Below are 18,042 nucleotides of genomic sequence, written 5' to 3' on the forward strand. Positions count from 1 at the left end.
AAATCTTAAATTCAAGGTCATGTAGACATATTGCAGTAACAATCAGACCTTGCAACCTCTGGGGTTAGGTAAGCAAAATATAAAATTGTTCTACAGTAAAACTACAATTGTCTGGCATCCAGTAGTCCGGTACTCCCAATAGTCTGGCACTAACTGGAACCCGGAAGTGCTCCGGCTGGACAATTGGAGCCGCTCTGCGCCGCTTCCCCAAATCCGCTGCTTCAGCTGCTGAAACTGACCAGCTGCAGACCTGGGGAAGCGGTGCGGAGCAGAGCAGTTGGGGTGCTGCCGGTTTGGTCCCGCAGTGCCACCCTTCACCCCTCTGCTCGGCACCTGGCAGCGCACCAGCTGCTCTTCCCCACGGCTTCCCCAAGTCCACCGCTGCTGAATCTGACCAGCAGCTGACTTGGGGAAGCCCTAGGGCAGAGCAGCTGGGGTGCTGCTGGGTTGGTCCCACAGCGCCGCCCCTCATCAGCACCCGGTTCGCCCCACGCAGCTCCATTCCCCGCCAGACCCCCCCCCCCAACCCATCCAAGCCCCCCTGCCGGAGTACCTCCTGATACTCCGGCATATCCGATAATCCGGATTATCAGAAGTCTGCTGTACCATGTTCTTGTGACTTGTTATGAAAGGAAATGCAGTAGTTAAAAAGCACAAACTTTTGCTTTTTGGTTCCTCTGCCAGGACTAAATTAACTGTAAACATACAGAGGGGTAGTCATGTTCATCTGTAATAGAAAAAAATGTAGAAAACAACTAATAGTCTTGCAGCACCTTAGGGTGCATCTACACAGCAGGGTTTAACTCGAAATAAGCTACGCAAATTGAGCTACAACAATTGCATAGCTTATTTCAAAATTACTTCTTGATGTTCTCCATAAATACAATCCTGTTCCCTCCTAGCCTTCATTTTCCTAGGCTAAATGAGCCATGCTCTTTTAGTAATGCAGGCCCTGCATTTCCCTGTTTATCCTAATAGCCCTTCTCTGCACATTTTGCCTTCATTTTTCTTGAAGCTAGTGACCAGAACGGTACAGATGGCATCTTACCCATGCTTTGTACAATAGGATTAATACTTCTCTATCTCTAGTGTATGTGGCAAGGCAGTTCCATCCTAGGATCACATTTGCTTTTTTCATTTCTGCATCACATTGGTGGCTTATAGTCATCCCGCAATCAGCTAATACACCCAGAACTTTGTCCTTTTCCGTCGCTTCCAATTGACGAGACCTTATAACAGAATTTCTTGTTACTGGTCCCTAAATTCATGGTCTTGGACTAATTATTATTATTATTCATCCCATTTCTATTACTCCAAACCACAAAGCAAGCAGGATTTGGACCAGATTCATAAAAAAACCTTACTTTTTTGAATGCTAGTTTCCTCTTCCCTCTTTAAATATTCATAGCAGATACATCATGTATTTAGTTTTATATCATAGGGATGCTTTTCAGAACAATTTTTTTTCTGGGATAAAAAAAGACATTTTATTTCCTTAAAATGTTACAGATTTGTTGTACAGGTTTGAAATTACTACTATAATTCTAATGTAAAAAAAGGGACAGACTACTTTTACAGTACATTTAGTTATTACATAATCACTTCAACAGCCTCACTGATTAGTGTTACTAGAGAAGCTGCCTGTAGAAATCACAGTTAGAATCATGTAGTAGCATTGTGTATATCACTGTGCTTATTTTGAAATAGAGCACTCTTCAGCTAGGTCTACACTATCACCGTTTTTTGGAAAAAGCCACACAAATGGCACTGCCTAGATGGGGCCAAATAGTGGAAAAGCCTCCTCTTACAGAGGAGCCCTTATTCCTTGTAGAACGAGGTATACAGGGCTGCCCGAAAGAGCGTGCAAAAAAAAAAAAAAAAAAAAAAAAAGGCAGAAGAGCAAACGCGTTCCCTGGACGTGGCAGAGTTTTTCTGGGATACCAAATCCCAGAAAAACCCGCCAGTCTAGACGTACCCTTCCTCTGACTTCCCTTACTCCTTGTACATTGAGGGTTACAGGAGTCAGAGTAAGATATCGTCCAGCTTGACAGTATTTCGACATTATTTAGAAATAACCGCCTGCTGTGTAGAGGCGGATTATGTTATTTCGAAATAATATTGCTGTGTAGATGTACTCTTAGGGTGTGTCTAGACTACATGCCTCCTTCGACGGAGGCATGTAGATTAGCGAGATCGGAAGAGGGAAATGAAGCCGCGATTAAAATAATCGCGGCTTCATTTAAATTTAAATGGCTGCCCCGATCTGCCGATCAGCTGTTTGTCGGCAGATCGGGGGAGTCTGGACGCGATGCCCCGACAAAGAAGCCTTTCTTCATCGACACAGGTAAGCCTCGTGAAACCAGGTTTACCTGTGTCGATGAAGAAAGGCTTCTTTGTCGGGGCATCGCGTCCAGACTCCCCCGATCTGCCGACAAACAGCTGATCGGCAGATCGGGGCAGCCATTTAAATTTAAATGAAGCCGCGATTATTTTAATCGCGGCTTCATTTCCCTCTTCCGATCTCGCTAATCTACATGCCTCCGTCGAAGGAGGCATGTAGTCTAGACACACCCTTAGAGGATAACAAAAATGTACATTGTATCATGAGCTTTCATGGGCACAACCCACTTCTTCATCTGATCTGAAGAACTGTGTTTTGCTCACGAAAGCTTATGATACCCTTAGACACAAACAAAAAATGGAGATGGTATGTCTACACAGCAACATTATTTTGAAATAACTAGTGTTTTTTCAAAATAACTTTACTAGCATCTACATAAGCCAACCACTATTTCAAAATTAATTTGAAATAGCGGAGGGCTTATTTCAAAATTGGTAAACCTCATTCCACGAGGAATAACACCAAATTTGAAATTGCTATTTCGAAATAAGCGCTGTGTAGACGCTTATTTCAAAATAGGGGGTCTCCAGCGCTTCCCAGGGTGCCCTGGTGGCCACTCTGTCCTCAACCAAGAAAACTCCTCTCCTCCACCCACCCCCCGCTTCCCGGAGCCCTTAAAGGGGTAGAATCTGGCCACAGTGCCTGTGCCAGCTCCAAGCCTGCCAGCCCAACAGCCTGTCCACCAGCAGCCAGCTCTCCACTGCTTCCCAGGAGCAGGCTGCCAGCTCCCAGAAGCCTGCCGGGGCAAGAAAAGGTGGGTGCCTTTCTGGTCCAGTGCGGAGATCATGGACCTCATTCAGGTTTGGGAGGAATCCTCCAATGTCCATGATCTCCACACTAGATGGAAGAATGAAGCTGTCTATGGCAGGATAGCTGGCAGCATGGCCAGCAAAGGCCACATCCGCATCCAGGAGCAGGTGTGGATGAAAATAAAAGAGCCTTGGCAGGCATATGCCAGGGCCACGGGGGACAGCTTCCAACCAGGGGCACACACACCAAGCTGCCCCTATTTCAATGCCCTGGACCATATCCTGGGGGGCAGGATGGTCCGTGCCCACCAAGTGGTTGTCAACCCTGGGGCAGAGGGCCCTAACCAGGGCATCAAGGAGGACGAGGACAGCCAGGAGCTGCAGCAGACCAAGCGGAGGGTGCTGAGCAGCCAGGAACCCTGAGCCGCCACAGCAGACCTGGTGCCGGTGTCATCCAAGGCCATGGAGGCAACAACAGGTGAGTGCCATCACTGTCCCCTTATGTGGGGGGGGCGGAAGGGAAACCAGGGACTGCGCGCATGGGCCTTGCTGTCCACGGATCACGCAGCAACCTGTGCATGTGCAAGCATGTGCCATGCCACCCCTGGGCATGTGGCCCCAGCTGGCTGCCACACAGGGGCCTTAATCTGTTAGCCACATGCGTGTGTGAAGAGGCATGATATTATCCTGACTCTGGGGTAGGCCACAGCAGGATGCCCTCACTCCACAAGGCCACTCTACACAGAGGCAGAGGACATCTCCCTGCCACCCCACACACACTATATATAGCACAGGGACATGGGTGCAGTCTCGGGGCAGCTCCCACTCCCAGGGATAGCAGGATATTTCGAACATGGCCTTTGTGCAAGCACATGGGCTCTGATGGTGCAGGGAATGGTCATCCTCACCTTGCAGAGGGGAGCTAGGCTTCACCCACTGTGTCTCCAGGGATAACTGACCACTTCCCTTGTTTCTCCACAGCCGTACCAGCTGTGCGTACAGGACGCCCAACCCCACCTGGGACATGATTCTGTACCCGAAGTTTCCGCAGGACCACCTGTGCAATGGCGGGGTACAAACAGCAGCACCGGGGGCGGGCACTGCGAGCCCTCCACCGCACCCTCCAGCACTGGGTGCAGGAAGACCTGCAGCTCCGGAGGGAGCAGCTTGCCCAGGGCCGTGCCATCTGCCAACACCTGCAGACCCTGGTGCAGAGCATACTGCCTCCTGCTGCTCCAGCGCCTGCTACCTCCTCAGCTACTGCTCCTCCTCCCACTCCTTCTCCCCCTCCCGCTTCTCCCTCCATCCCCTCCCTACTCTCCATCCCCTCCCCATCCTCCTGGGGATGCCGAGGCCCCTGTACTCGCGGTGCTGGGAGACAGTTGGCCCAGTGAGACCCCCAACCCTGAGCTTCCCCTTCCCCTTGCTTCCCCCTTCCAGCTCTCTCCTCCCTTCTCCCACCTCCTTTCCCCAGTCTCACCAGAGTTTCATTCCCCCCCTCCCCAGTGTTGTTAAATAAAGAGAGTTTGTGTTCATGAACATGTGTATTTTATTTGATGTTAGGGAGGGGTAAGTTGAAGGACGTGAGGGAGGAATGAGGCACAAGCCCCCAGTGGGGCAGACCAGGGAGACTGTTAGTGCTCCTCAGGGTGAAAGCTCTCCTGCAGGGCCTCCTGGATACTGACAGCCCCTCCGATGGATCTCCCGGATGGCAGCCTGCAGAAAGTGCAGCCAGGCTCACAGCAACGCGTCCAAGAGAAGCACCAGAGTGCCCAGGGGCAGCTCTGGCTCCATGTTGCAGAGTGCTGTGGTGTCCCAAGTGAGGGCAACCAGAGCGCACAGATACAAAATGCTTTGCTGTCCCTCATCGAGGTAGACAAGCAAGCAGGAAAACCTGAGAACTGTCTGTCCAGGGAGGGGTCCCTTTAAGCACAGGCCTCAGATAGCCTCAGGCAGCAGCAACACAAAGTAACTCCTGACCTGATGCCCTCCTGGAACTGATTCTGGCCGGCCTTAAATGCAATTCAGCGTCCATTCAGTGTGGACGTGCTATTTCGAAATAGCAAAATGCTATTTCAAATTGCATTTTGTGTGTAGACGTGTTATTTCGAAATATCTATTTTGAAATTAGATATTTCGAAATAGTGCCGTAGTGTAGATGTACCCTAACGTGCTGCAGGACTATTTGTTGTTTTTTAAGTTTTTACTGTAAACATACATCACTTTTAATTGGAAACACATGCTGCAAAAGGTCTCATTTTTGGGTTAGAAACTCTTTTTGATGGATTAGAGGCATTAAATGTACCGATGACACTGATTTAGAAGGAAAATATTTGTTCAAGATTAAATGAATTTTCAGACTAATGCTTCATTTAAGACTACATATTGATTATAAACCTAATGGAATCTAGCTTTGTTTTGATTGATTAAACAGTGATTTTTTTGAGTCAGGGCATTAGGAATAAATGAGCCCTGAACATAGTCATTCCTGTACCTTTCCATGCGTCAGCAACTCAGGTTAGAAAGATTGTCAGTGAGAGAAATAATACCTTAATCCCCACCAAATCATTTATGAAAATGTCAAAGACTTCACTGACTTGAACTGTATTTCCTTCCTATTGAGTCCAGTTGCTAGATTATTATTTTTTTTAGCCCATGTGAAATGAACTAGATAATAACTAATTAGTGAATAACTGATAGTGAAATAACACTTAAAAATGATTCTAGTTTTCTGGGGGTAAATGAATAAAATGGATCCCTACTTATTCTTATCTGTTTGTCAGTTTTGAGTGGTTCTGAAACTAACGTTTCAAAAGGCTACAGTATTCCAAGGTTCAATATGTTGAACCAAATGCAACATCGCTAGGATTGCTTTCTATGGTTGGGGCCTTGGCTGGAGAGAGAAAAGTTCATAAGTAATGGCTCCTACAGCTAACTAGGGAGATGATGGCAATTGATCTGCATCATTTATCAAGACAGGGCAACACTGGCTGTCTGTATTGGATTTTTTTTTGCATTTAAGATATGGCACTTCATTGCTTGCTTTTTCCTGGAACAACACTGATTATTACATCTGGAAAAAGTTTCCAAATATCAAAGACATTAGACCAGCACATACTTGCTTATCTGTCCTTCAGAGTATCCTGGAGATGGGCATTTGCCCTTCTGGCACTGCCATTAGTAGCTCATTTATTGCCACATCAATCTCTTTCTGCATCTTGCTAACTCTCCAGCTAGTTCTGTGCGCCAGACATTCAACAGGCCATTTCTCCCTAAACATCTGAACAATCTGGATGATATTCTGGGCACAAGACTAGAAGATGGGTAATGTCAGTGATTTACAGGGTCTTTGCTATGCCCCAGGCTTTAGAAAGGTTCCTGGGAGAACTTCTCTGTGTGCCAGGCCCCAAGGATGAGCCATGTGGCCTCAGTGACTTCTAGGTTGAACCATTGGCCTCCAGCACCTCTCCTTTTTCATCACAGATGTCAACAGTTCAACTGAGATCACACTACTGAGAGAATTTACCTACTGAGAGACTTTACCTTTAACAAGTCATGTGGCATAAAGATATGAGTTAGTCCTTAGGTCAGCATGGAAATCCAGGCTTATGTCCAGCTTCATATTGATAGCTGCAATGGCTTCACTTTGCTGTGTTTCCCTGAAGTCTGCCTTTGCCCTCTGACCCCGATAGGCTGGAAAGAGACAGAGGACTTTCTTTTTGTTCCTCACTTCAACCATGCCATCTTCTCCCTTTCAGCCTGGTTTGGCTTCCCAGTCTTTCAGCAATAATATTTGGTCAATAGGGCCCTCCCCTTCTGTTTTCCTGATTCTCTATTCATATATGTTGGTTCTGTTTAGTCTCTGAAGGCAAATTCATACCAATTGAGACAAGCTGTGTGACATTCTGCCAGTCCTTATTCCCTTCTACACTCAAAGTATAAGCAGTGCACTGGTAAACTGAGGTAAATGCATGGATCATAAAAATATCACCAACATTCCCACATTCATCCCAGATAGTTTAAGGTCTGAATACTTCCTCCATTCAATCAAAGCAACTAACAGCTGCGGCAAGTACAGGATAATTTTAAGCATAGCAAAACATACTATAGCTTCATTCTACATAAGATCACTTCAGTATCAATTTAACAGCATCGACCAAATGGTTCTAGTATCCTCTGTTCTTCCACTTGTTTGCCAGTAAGTTTTAAGCTAGCCTGTTAGGTAGGCTCACTTAGGGATATGGAATTAGTGTTTGAGCTAATGCCCATTAAAGTCAATGATTCTTTTAATTGAAGTCAGGTAGCTTTGGATCAGGACCATCATGGGTGGCATGTGGAGGTCACTGGGGATCACATGCCTCTATATGAGTCACATGCTCCCCCTAGATTTTAACTGCTGAAGTTGGGTACCCTCACTCTGCCCCCCTCTCTGCCCTCACCCCAATAGGCCACAGATCACCTCTGAGGCTTTTAATTAATAAGCCTTATACCAGATTTCTGTTTGTGCCCCACTATTTAGTCATTAGAAGTCACCAGGGTGGAGAGAGATTTTAATATTGTAATATACAAACTTAAAAATCATGTCTGCAGAGTGAGAATTTTGTCACTCTTGCACTGACCTGTTTATCAAGAACACTGGCTCTTCCTGCAAGTTGCTGAGTCATGTTAATCTATTACATCGCTCCACAACACATTTACATTCTTCACATTACAGTGGTTGGCATGAAAAGACAGCATTTACCCCCCATCTCCAATTGTTCCTTTTCCTAAGTCCACTTCAGCAAGATATTTAGGAGTTTCAATCTGTTTTCTCTTGTGTGAGCTAATAATCCAGGCTTTTGCCTCTTAAACCGAGGGGACTTATGAATAGGTACATCATATAATTTGCAGGAAAATAATATTTTGTGGTAAAATGTTCAAAAGTGCCTAAGTGACTTAGAAGCCATTTTTTTCCCCTAAGCGAGACTGCAATTTAGGAGCCTTCAGTGGCATGGCACTTAAGCACCAAGAACCCTAAGTACTTCTTACAGTTAGGGAGCTTAAATTCAATTTTGTTCAGGTGACTTTCAAAATATTATCCTTGATCATTTGGTATTGTATCCTGTTGAATTTGCTATTTAAGAGAATGAGTATTCATGCAACTAAAGGGCCATGGTGCTACAAGCTCAGCTGAAGCATTTCTTAAGTAGCTTTTTTTCTCTCCCTCTCCCTACCCCCACAAATAGTAGCTAAAATGTAGGAAGTTAACTGGACTGTCCCTAGGAATGAATTTGTCCTTAAATTTCTGCCCAGAACTTCATGATTAAATAATCGAGCTAAATCATACAAAAACAATTCTGTTTTAGTTAATTTTTTCGAAGTTTTTTGTGGATACAACATTGCAAAAACTTAAACAAAAATATGATTTCTCCTTTGCCTGATTCTAATCATATTATGGACATAATCATTAGGCATATATGACTTCCAGTTAATGGTAGGGATTTCCATCGACTATTCGATTAGCCTATAAGAGTGCCTCTGCCTTTGAACTGTAGCAAGAGTCCTCCCCCCAATACTCTGCCCCCTCCTATACCCATACCCCACATAACCCAAATCCTGTGCACCTCCACTCCTGCACCCATACCCCCTCCTAGACCCTACACCCAAATCTCCTGCCGTGGTCACATCCCAAATTCCTGCAGGGCCCCCGCTTACATCTCTGTCCCAGTTCACAACCCCCTCTTAGATCCTGCACTCCCTTCTGCAGTGCTCTTCCAGGTCACAACCCCATCCCAGTCCTGGCACTCCACTCTCCTACCCCCCAATCAAAACCCAAATCTCTGCTCACATTCTTGCCCCAGGTCACAACCCCATTCTACACCCTTTGTCCAGGTCAGAATCCTCTCCTGCATCCATTCACCCTTCTGGACCCTGCACCCCGTCCTTCACCCACACTCTCTCCCAAATCCCTCACCCCTGCTGTACCCCAATTCTTGCCCCAAGCTCCCTTCTGCACCTAACATTCATCCCGCTCCCCACATCTCTTCCATTAATATAATGAAAGCGTGTGGCCCTTGACTATTAACCAAATTCTTGGGGTGGTCCCCCTCATCACAAATTATTGTCCACCCCTGAACTATAAAGCATGCTGTACAATCTTAATCATTCTTGCAGCTCTTCTCTGAATCCTTTCCAGTTTTTCAAAATCCTTCTTGAATTGTGAATGCCAGAACTAGATGCACTACTCTAGTAGTGGTTATAGAAGAGCCTGTAACATCTTTGCTCCTTTTTGAAGTTTTCCTGTTAATAATTCAAGGATTAGTATTTTTGGACAGTATCACAGTGGGAGCTCATACTCAGCTCATTATCTGCCATGACTCCCTAGTCCTTTTCAGAGGTATTCCTTTCCAAGATAACGTTCCTCATTCTTTAAGTATGGCCTATATTAGCTTCTTTCGCTGTACTGAGTCCAGCCTACAAAAGATGTGGATTACTCTGTTCCAGGGACCCTTTCTCTACATTATTTACCATTCCTGCAAATTTTTACTGTTTTCTTCCAGCTCACTGATAAAAATATGAAATACCTCACCCATACAGTTTTCAAGAAGAGTTAAGGTATAGCTCAGTTCAGAGCACACTGCAATAGTTTAATCTTGATATGACAAATGTATGAAGGCCAAAAGCAAGGCTCACAGCTAAAATAAATTGTGGCAACCTCCTAACCAAGAACAAATTGGGGGAAAAATCCATCCTGACCACTGCTGTGATTGTCTAACAGAAGCTGGGAAATTCAGCAGTAACCCCCAATTGAAATCTCAAGTCTCACCTGCCCTCAAAGTGCCAGATATATTGTTTGCTACGACTTCTAGTCACATCCCCTTTCTACTGCTGCTATTTCTGTCTTATTAACCACATTGAGTCTGTCTATCTGCCCTGATAAATGCCTCAATCATTACCAAAGATTGGGAAAGACATTATTTCATCCAGCATTGCTAATGTTGAACAAAGATATAGGCCCACTTTCCTCTCTTGCTTTTGAGTTACTTTGCACTTCTCTCGCCATGTCCTTAAGTCCAGCCTAGCCAGTCATGCGAGAGTTTCCTTAGTGGGAATCTTTGGATGACATAGTGTTGTATCATGCAAGCAAGGTAGTAACAAACTTCAACAGGCCTTTATTTACCAAAAGTGAAACCTCTTTACAAAGCTGCTGCTGCTCCCCTCTGTAGCTCTCACTAAGGCCTGGCCCATCTCTTTCCCCCTTTCCCCCCCACTCTGTTTCCTGTGCTTCCAGATTCCCAACAGCCAGTGCTCCCAGTTCTAATAATTACAAGCAGCATCTAAAACACCACACACAGACTCTCTTAAATGTTCCTTTGGCGCACACACATGACCAGGCATCTAATGCAGAGGGCACTCCTGAAGAAAAGGACAAGCTTGGGCTGTCTTACTCTCCGCTAATCCCTGGGTGCCATAACAGCCCTTTGAGGAAACTGCAACTTGTACATGTTAGATACACAAACAGACTTAGCCCAAGGCTTCGATCTTTCCTGTTCTAGCCACTTTCCCTCTACCTTCATTTGACTCAAGTAATCTGAAAGCAGTTTCCTAGAAGTATGCAAATTAGATCTCTCTATTGGGTTAATATAAGAATGTTACAGTTTGGTTTAAAGAACATAAACATGGCATAGGAGCTAGGAAGGTCTGAACCCAGCTCTGAAACTGTTATTCTGTATAACCTTGGGCATTTCACTTATACTAACTTTCGTGTGCCAGTTTAAGAACTAGGGATATTTTAACTACTTTGCAGGCAAGCTAAGAATTAATTAATTAATTTTGAAAACTGTTTTAACATTGAAAAGTGGCATGTCAGTAATGCATGTCATATATATCAGACATTCATTACTATGTGTATGTATAGTATTATATATGCCATATGTATTTTAAAGATTTTGCCTGGGTGTGTGTCTGTTTTTTCAAGAATTCCTAAATGGCAAGAGCTAGGACCACTAAATTCAATATACAGTTTTGTCTTATAACTTTAAAGCAAGGCAAGTGTTTGGTTGTACCAAATGGGATGTGCCTGGAATGGGATTGCTTCTCTCTAAAACTGGATATGCTTCCAGTTCCACGCGCAGGGCCAGGTAGGCAGGCAGAGCTTCAGAGTCTCAATGCGTGGATGAGAAGATGGTGTAGGGAAGAGGGGTTTAGATTTATTAGGAACTGGGGACACTTCTGGGAGAGGGGGAGCCTATACAGTAAGGATGGGCTCCACCTAAACCAGGGTGGAACCAGACTGCTGGCACTAAACATTAAAAAGGCCGTAGAGCATCTCTTAAACTAAGAGATGGGGGAAAGCCGATTGGTGCGGAGATGCACGTAAATCGGAGGGAGACTTCTCTTAGAGGAGAATCCATTGATAGAGACTCTCTAAGTTGTAGTCAGAAAGAGAGGAGGGGAGAGGACAAACCATGGGCCAGAGCAGACAAACAACCGCATTCAAAGGAATCCAATGCATCAGGGAAGGGCAGACAAATAAGCAGTGGCAAATTTTTAAAGTGCTTCTACACAAATGCTAGGAGTCTGACTAATAAGATGGGTGAACTGGAGTACCTCGTATTAAATGAGGAGATTGACATAATAGGCATCACTGAAACCTGGTGGAATGAGGAAAATCTGTGGGATACAATCATACCGGGATATAAAATATATCGAAAGGATAGAGCAGGCCAGGTGGGTGGCGGAGTGGCACTGTATGTGAAAGATAATGTAGAATCAAATGAAATAAAAATATTAAATGAATCAACATGTTCAATAGAATCGCTATGGATAGAAATTCCATGCTCCAATAATAAGAAATTAGCAGTAGGGATATATTATCGACCACCTGACCAGGACAGCGATACTGACATTGAAATGCTGAGGGAGATTAGAGAGGCTACCAAAATAGAGAACTCTATAATAATGGGGGATTTTAATTACCCCCATATTGACTGGATACATGTCACCTCAGGAAGAGAAGCGGAGATAAAATTTCTCAATGGCTTAAATGACTGCTTCTTGGAGCAGCTGGTGCAGGAACCCACAAGGGGAGAGGCAATTCTCGATTTAGTCCTGAGTGGAGCTCAGGATCAGGTCCAGGAGATAACCATTACAGGACCACTTGGGAATAGTGACCATAATATAATAACATTCAACATTCCTGTGGTGGGAAGAACACCTCAGCAGTCCAGCACCCTGGCATTTAATTTCAAAAAGGGGAATTACACAAAAATGAGGAGGTTAGTTAAACAGAAATTAAAAGGCACAGTGACTAGAGCCAAATCCCTGAAAGCTGCATGGAAACTTTTTAAAGACACCATAATAGAGGACCAACTTAAATGTATACCCCAAATTAAAAAACATAGCAAGAGACCTAAAACAGTGTCACCGTGGCTTAACCACCATGTAAAAGAAGCAGTGAGGGACAAAAAGGTATCTTTTAAGAAGTGGAAGTCCAATCCTAGTGAGATAAATAGAAAGGAACATAAACACTGTCAAATCAAGTGTAAAAATGTAATAAGAAAAGCAAAAAGAGATTTTGAGGAACAGCTAGTCAAAAACTCAAAAAGAAATAACAAAATGTTTTTTAAGTACATTAGAAGCAGGAAGCCTGCTAAAAAACCTGTGGGTCCCCTAGATGATCAAGCTATAAAAGGAGCAATCAAGGACGATAAAGCCATTGCAGAGAAACTAAATGATTTCTTTGCTTCAGTCTTCACGGCTGAGGACGTTGGGGAGATTCCCGAATCTGCACCGTCCTTTGTGGGTGGTGAATCTGAGGAACTGTCCGGAATTGAAGTGTCATTAGAGGAGGTTTTGGAACAAATAGAAAAACTTAATGTTAACAAATCTCCGGGACCGGATGGCATTCATCCAAGGGGGTTCTAAAAGAACTTAAATGGGAAACTGCTGAGCTATTATCTGTAGTTTGTAACCTGTCCTTTAAATCATCTTCCGTACCTAATGACTGGAAGGTAGCCAATGTGACATCAATATTTAAAAAGGGCTCTAGAGGCGATCCTGGCAATTACAGACCTGTAAGTCTAACTTCAGTACCGGGCAAATTAGTCAAAACAATAGTAAAGAATAAAATTGTGAAGCATGTAGAAGAACATAATTTGTTGGACAAAAGTCAACATGGTTTCTGTAAAGGGGCACGGGGTCCAAACTAGCCGGCATTTAAAAATGGCGCCGGCCGGCTTCATGCAAATGAAGCCCGGGAAATTCAAATCCCGGGCTTCATTTGCAACTGCGGATGACTACATTAACCCCGCTAGTTCGAACTAGCGGGGTAGTGTAGACATACCCTTAGAGTTCTTTGATGGGGTTAACAAACATGCGGATAAGGGGGATCCAGTAGATATAGTATACTTGGATTACAGAAAGCCTTTGACAAGGTCCCTCACCAAAGGCTCTTGTGTAAATTACATGGCCATGGGATAAGAGGAAAGGTCCTTTCTTGGATTGAGAACTGGTTAAAAGACAGGAAACAAAGGGTAGGAATAAATGGTAAATTTTCAGAATGGAGAGGGGTCACTAGTGGTGTCCCCCAAGGGTCAGTCCTGGGACCAATCCTTTTCAACTTATTCATAAATGATCTGGAGAAAGGGGTAAGCAGTGAGGTAGTAAAGTTTGCAGATGATACAAAACTGTTTAGGATAGTCAAGACAGAAGCAGACTGTGAGGGACTCCAAGAAGATCTCACCAAACTCAGTGACTGGGCAGCAAAATGGCAAATGAAATTTAATGTGGATAAGTGTAAAGTAATGCACATTGGGAAAAATAACCCCAACTATACGTACAGTATGATGGGGGCTAATTTGGCTACGACAAATCAGGAAAGGGATCTTGGAGTTATCGTGGACAGTTCTCTGAAAACTTCCATGCAGTGTGCAGCGGCGGTCAAAAAGACAAATAGGATGCTAGGAATTATTAGGAAAGGGATAGAAAATAAGACCCAGAATATCTTACTGCCCCTGTATAAAACTATGGTACGCCCACATCTTGAATACTGTGTACAGATGTGGTCTCCTCACCTCAAAGAAGATATTTTGGCCTTGGAAAGGGTTCAGAAAAAGGCAACTAAAATGATTAGGGGTTTGGAACGGCTCCCATATGAGGAGAGGTTAAGGAGACTGGGACTTTTCAGTTTAGAAAAAAAGAGACTGAGGGGGGATATGATAGAGGTCTATAAAATCATGAGTGGTGTGGAGAGGGCCGATAAAGAAAAGTTATTTATTAGTTCCCTAAATAGAAGAACTGGAGGTCACCAAATGAAATTAATGGGTAGCAGGTTTAAAACGAATAAAAGAAAGTTCTTCTTCACACAGCGTGTAGTCAACCTGTGGAACTCCTTGCCAGAGGAGGCTGTGAAGGCTAGGACTATAATAGAGTTTAAAGAGAAGCTAGATAATTTCATGGTTAGGTCCATAAAAGGCTATTAGCCAGGGGATAAAATGGTGTCCTTGGCCTCTGTTTTTCAGAGGCTGGAGAGAGATGGCAGGAGACAAATTGCTTGATCATTGTCTTCGGTCCACCCTCTCTGGGGCACCTGGTGCTGGCCACTGTCGGTAGACAGGATACTGGGCTAGAAGGATCTTTGGTCTGACCCAGTACGGCCGTTCTTATGTTCATAGAGAAAAGAAACACTCACCAGGCAATGAAAGGGGCATCAAGGACTGCTCAACCCCGAGCCTTCTACCCCCCAGGCACCCTTTAATGAGGTAAGGGGGTGTCTTTTCCGTGTGGCTGAAGCCCCCCTCCCATTCATATAGGAATATTTCTGGCTATGGGAATATGCACAGTTTGCTGCACTGGTCCCTCTGGTTGGGGAGCACAGGGGACTGAGGAACCTGGACCTGGCTATGCCTGCTAGAGGTGCTTCTCACCTGCCCAAGGCTGCTGTGGTGAGAGAGGACTGAGATAGTCCTCTCTCCCTGGGCCAGCCTTTATACTGAACTCCTCCATTCCCAGTTCCACCCCAGAGCAATGATGTAAATGAAGCATGTGCACTTTCATTTTATTTTTCAAAAAAACAAAAAATTGAGTTAAGGCCTTGAGCGCCCGTGTGTGTGTGTGTGTGTGTGTGTGTGTGTATGATCATGGGAGGTCTTTTCAGTCTTTTGGGAAGAATTTTCTCTCATTGATACAATGCTATTCTGAGCAGGGAAGCATTCGTGTCTGTTGAGACTTGAGCAATGCTCAGTATTTTCTTGTATTAATAAAGCACTAAATGCCACAGAGCTGCATGCAGCTATGGATACTATAATACAAACAGTCATGTAGAAAATTGAGAAAACAGGAGCAAAACTATCCTCAAAGGCCTAAAATTAGCAGATCTGATAGCAACTGGAATGAGATGGGTTCTGAAGAAACAAAATAAAAGGGCAGGGAAAAAATCCCAATCATCAATCTAATGAGAAAATGTTTTCAAATATCAATGAGTTAAGAAAATCTGGGATGTAATTCTTTTAATATATTGCTAAATTCTCTCTTTCGCTCTGTGGTTGATTTAGTAGGCTGCATATAATTTTTTTTAAACAAATGTAAGTCATAAAGCAATTGCCAACATCATCCTCTTAATAAAAATGCTTTCTCAGCTGATTCTTCTGACTACAGTCAGATCTCTCAAACTTTGCAAGTGTAGCAGGCTTGGCAGGTTTTCCCCACTGGTTCAGTGAGCCTGGGGCAGTGGTGAGTTCCCTTTGGCTCAGACAGTTTACCAAGAGAGGCTGAGTTGCAATTATAAATTCAAGACTGTACAAGTTCTGTCAGATGTACAGCATAAAATTGCAGTGTGCTTGACAAGGCTGCAATAAATTGTTTGTAACTGAGTCTCATACACATACATTGCACAGTCTTAGGAGTTTAATTTTAATAATACTGTGTATTTTCATAAGCACTGTTACATAATGCATATCTTCAGTAACATTATCTGGAAATGTAAAATAAATGGAGAATATTTGATCAACCAAAACACATTTAACCCGGCTGAATAAATTTGAAGGGATAATGTTGACTACTTTTGCATACCCGTCACGTTGTCTAGAATGGCACACCACTGCAAGTACCTGCCTGAGGACAGACTGTCAAAAACAAGGCAGCCACCCCAAACTGGTGGTGTGTTCTAGAATTAGATTCCACCAAGCCAGTAACAAATGTGAACTGTGTTCCTTTAAACTGTCTGGTCTATATTGCCACCAAGACAAACTGGACTTAGTGATAAATGGTCACTTGCATGAAAAATCACACCACATTCAGGTTTCTTCAAGTCCCAAAAGAGCAGTCATTTACTCCATATCAGCTGGCACCTGGTATCTTATACCAAAGATAATCCCTGTAGCCAAACCTATGATAAATGATCTAAAGATTTATTAACTAGGAAAAAGCAAGCAAAAATATACACACAAATCCTAGGAGTGACAGGGTTATAGTAATCTGCCAATTCAAAGTCTTTCAGGGAGGAGATATCCCCTGAGGAATCTCTGGCATTAGTTTAGAGTCTCTGGCTCTTCAGAGTTCAAACAGCCAAAGTGATAGAAAAATTTCCCATGGCTTTGTTTGATTTCCCTCCTTCAGCTTCCAAGCCCATAGGATGAGTTTTATGGCATGTAGCATTTGCCAGGTCTGGCACATTAACCAATCCTTTTTATTGTGACCCATGTGACTTTGATAGTCTTTTTGGGTGTGGGGAAGGAGATGATTCCCATGCCTGAATTCACAAGTTCAGCTCAAACATTTTCAAAATTATACAGCAAAATTTACATCTTTTCTTACAGCCTGGTATACTGGTATTATAGGAGGATTAATGCATGTAGCAATTTACAAACATTTCATAGAACTTAAATACTAAAAACATTTTCATAGGAATAATTCCTATTTTGAACAAAACTAACATATAGGTGACCTGGTCTGGTCTCCAGCTATGAAGTTGTCAGTTCTTAGCTAATGCCTACAGCTGGGGCAAGAGCTGCCGTCTGACCTGCCAGCATCACAAGACAGGATGTTAGCCTCCTCTTTTTAAACAAATCCTTAATTTCCAGCCCCCTTGCCTTTCTAGTTTCATTGCCGTTTGTTTCCCTTCCTATCTGGTAATTAGTGTTACAATGGAACACTATTGTAGAAATACTATTTTACAGTCAAGTGCTGTGGTGGTGCAGACCACCAGGGGGAGCTTACACACTATATGTGTGTCTCTCCAAAATGGCAACTATAGATTTTTTTCCCCCTTTCCTCCCCAGCAGTTCAAGAAAGAATGAATATAACAAATGTCTGTTTAAAAGTCAGATAATATCTGTAAATGTTTTAAATTATAATATCCCAAAGAAAAGTATATTCATGTATTCCTTTAAAATGATTCCTGATTACATATTCTACTGAGATAGGAATAATATGTACACATATAAATATACAATTATGTTCTAATGCTATGTTTGGTACTGATCAGCTGGTTGAACGTAGCTAGATAAGCTGTTTTTAATGTGCTTCTCTAGTTGTCTGTGCTAGATGGCGAAACTATTTTTGCTTTTGTAGAATTGCCTGCATAGCTTCCTCACCTCAGACCCGGGATGCCACTTCAGATTTTCATAGGGAGAGGGGAAACCTGTGCATGCCCTAACGGGTGGGGGGAGAACATGAGAGGGCAAACTGAAGACAGAGGCTTCATCAGTGTTACTCACCAAATTGGAAAGGGGGGAAACCAACCCTATCTGCCTCCTCCAAGATCTCTATCCAGCACTGGAAAACTCTTCCCCCCCCCCCCCCGACAACTTAGCAGTTAGCTGACAGAAACACTGTATCTAACTCCAATATAAAAGAAAGAAAATTAAATAAATATTTGACCCACTCAGCTCTAGCCCTAACATATTTTGTCCT

The sequence above is a fragment of the Pelodiscus sinensis genome, chromosome 8 (genome assembly GCF_049634645.1).
Source record: "Pelodiscus sinensis isolate JC-2024 chromosome 8, ASM4963464v1, whole genome shotgun sequence".
Classification (NCBI taxonomy): domain Eukaryota; kingdom Metazoa; phylum Chordata; order Testudines; family Trionychidae; genus Pelodiscus; species Pelodiscus sinensis.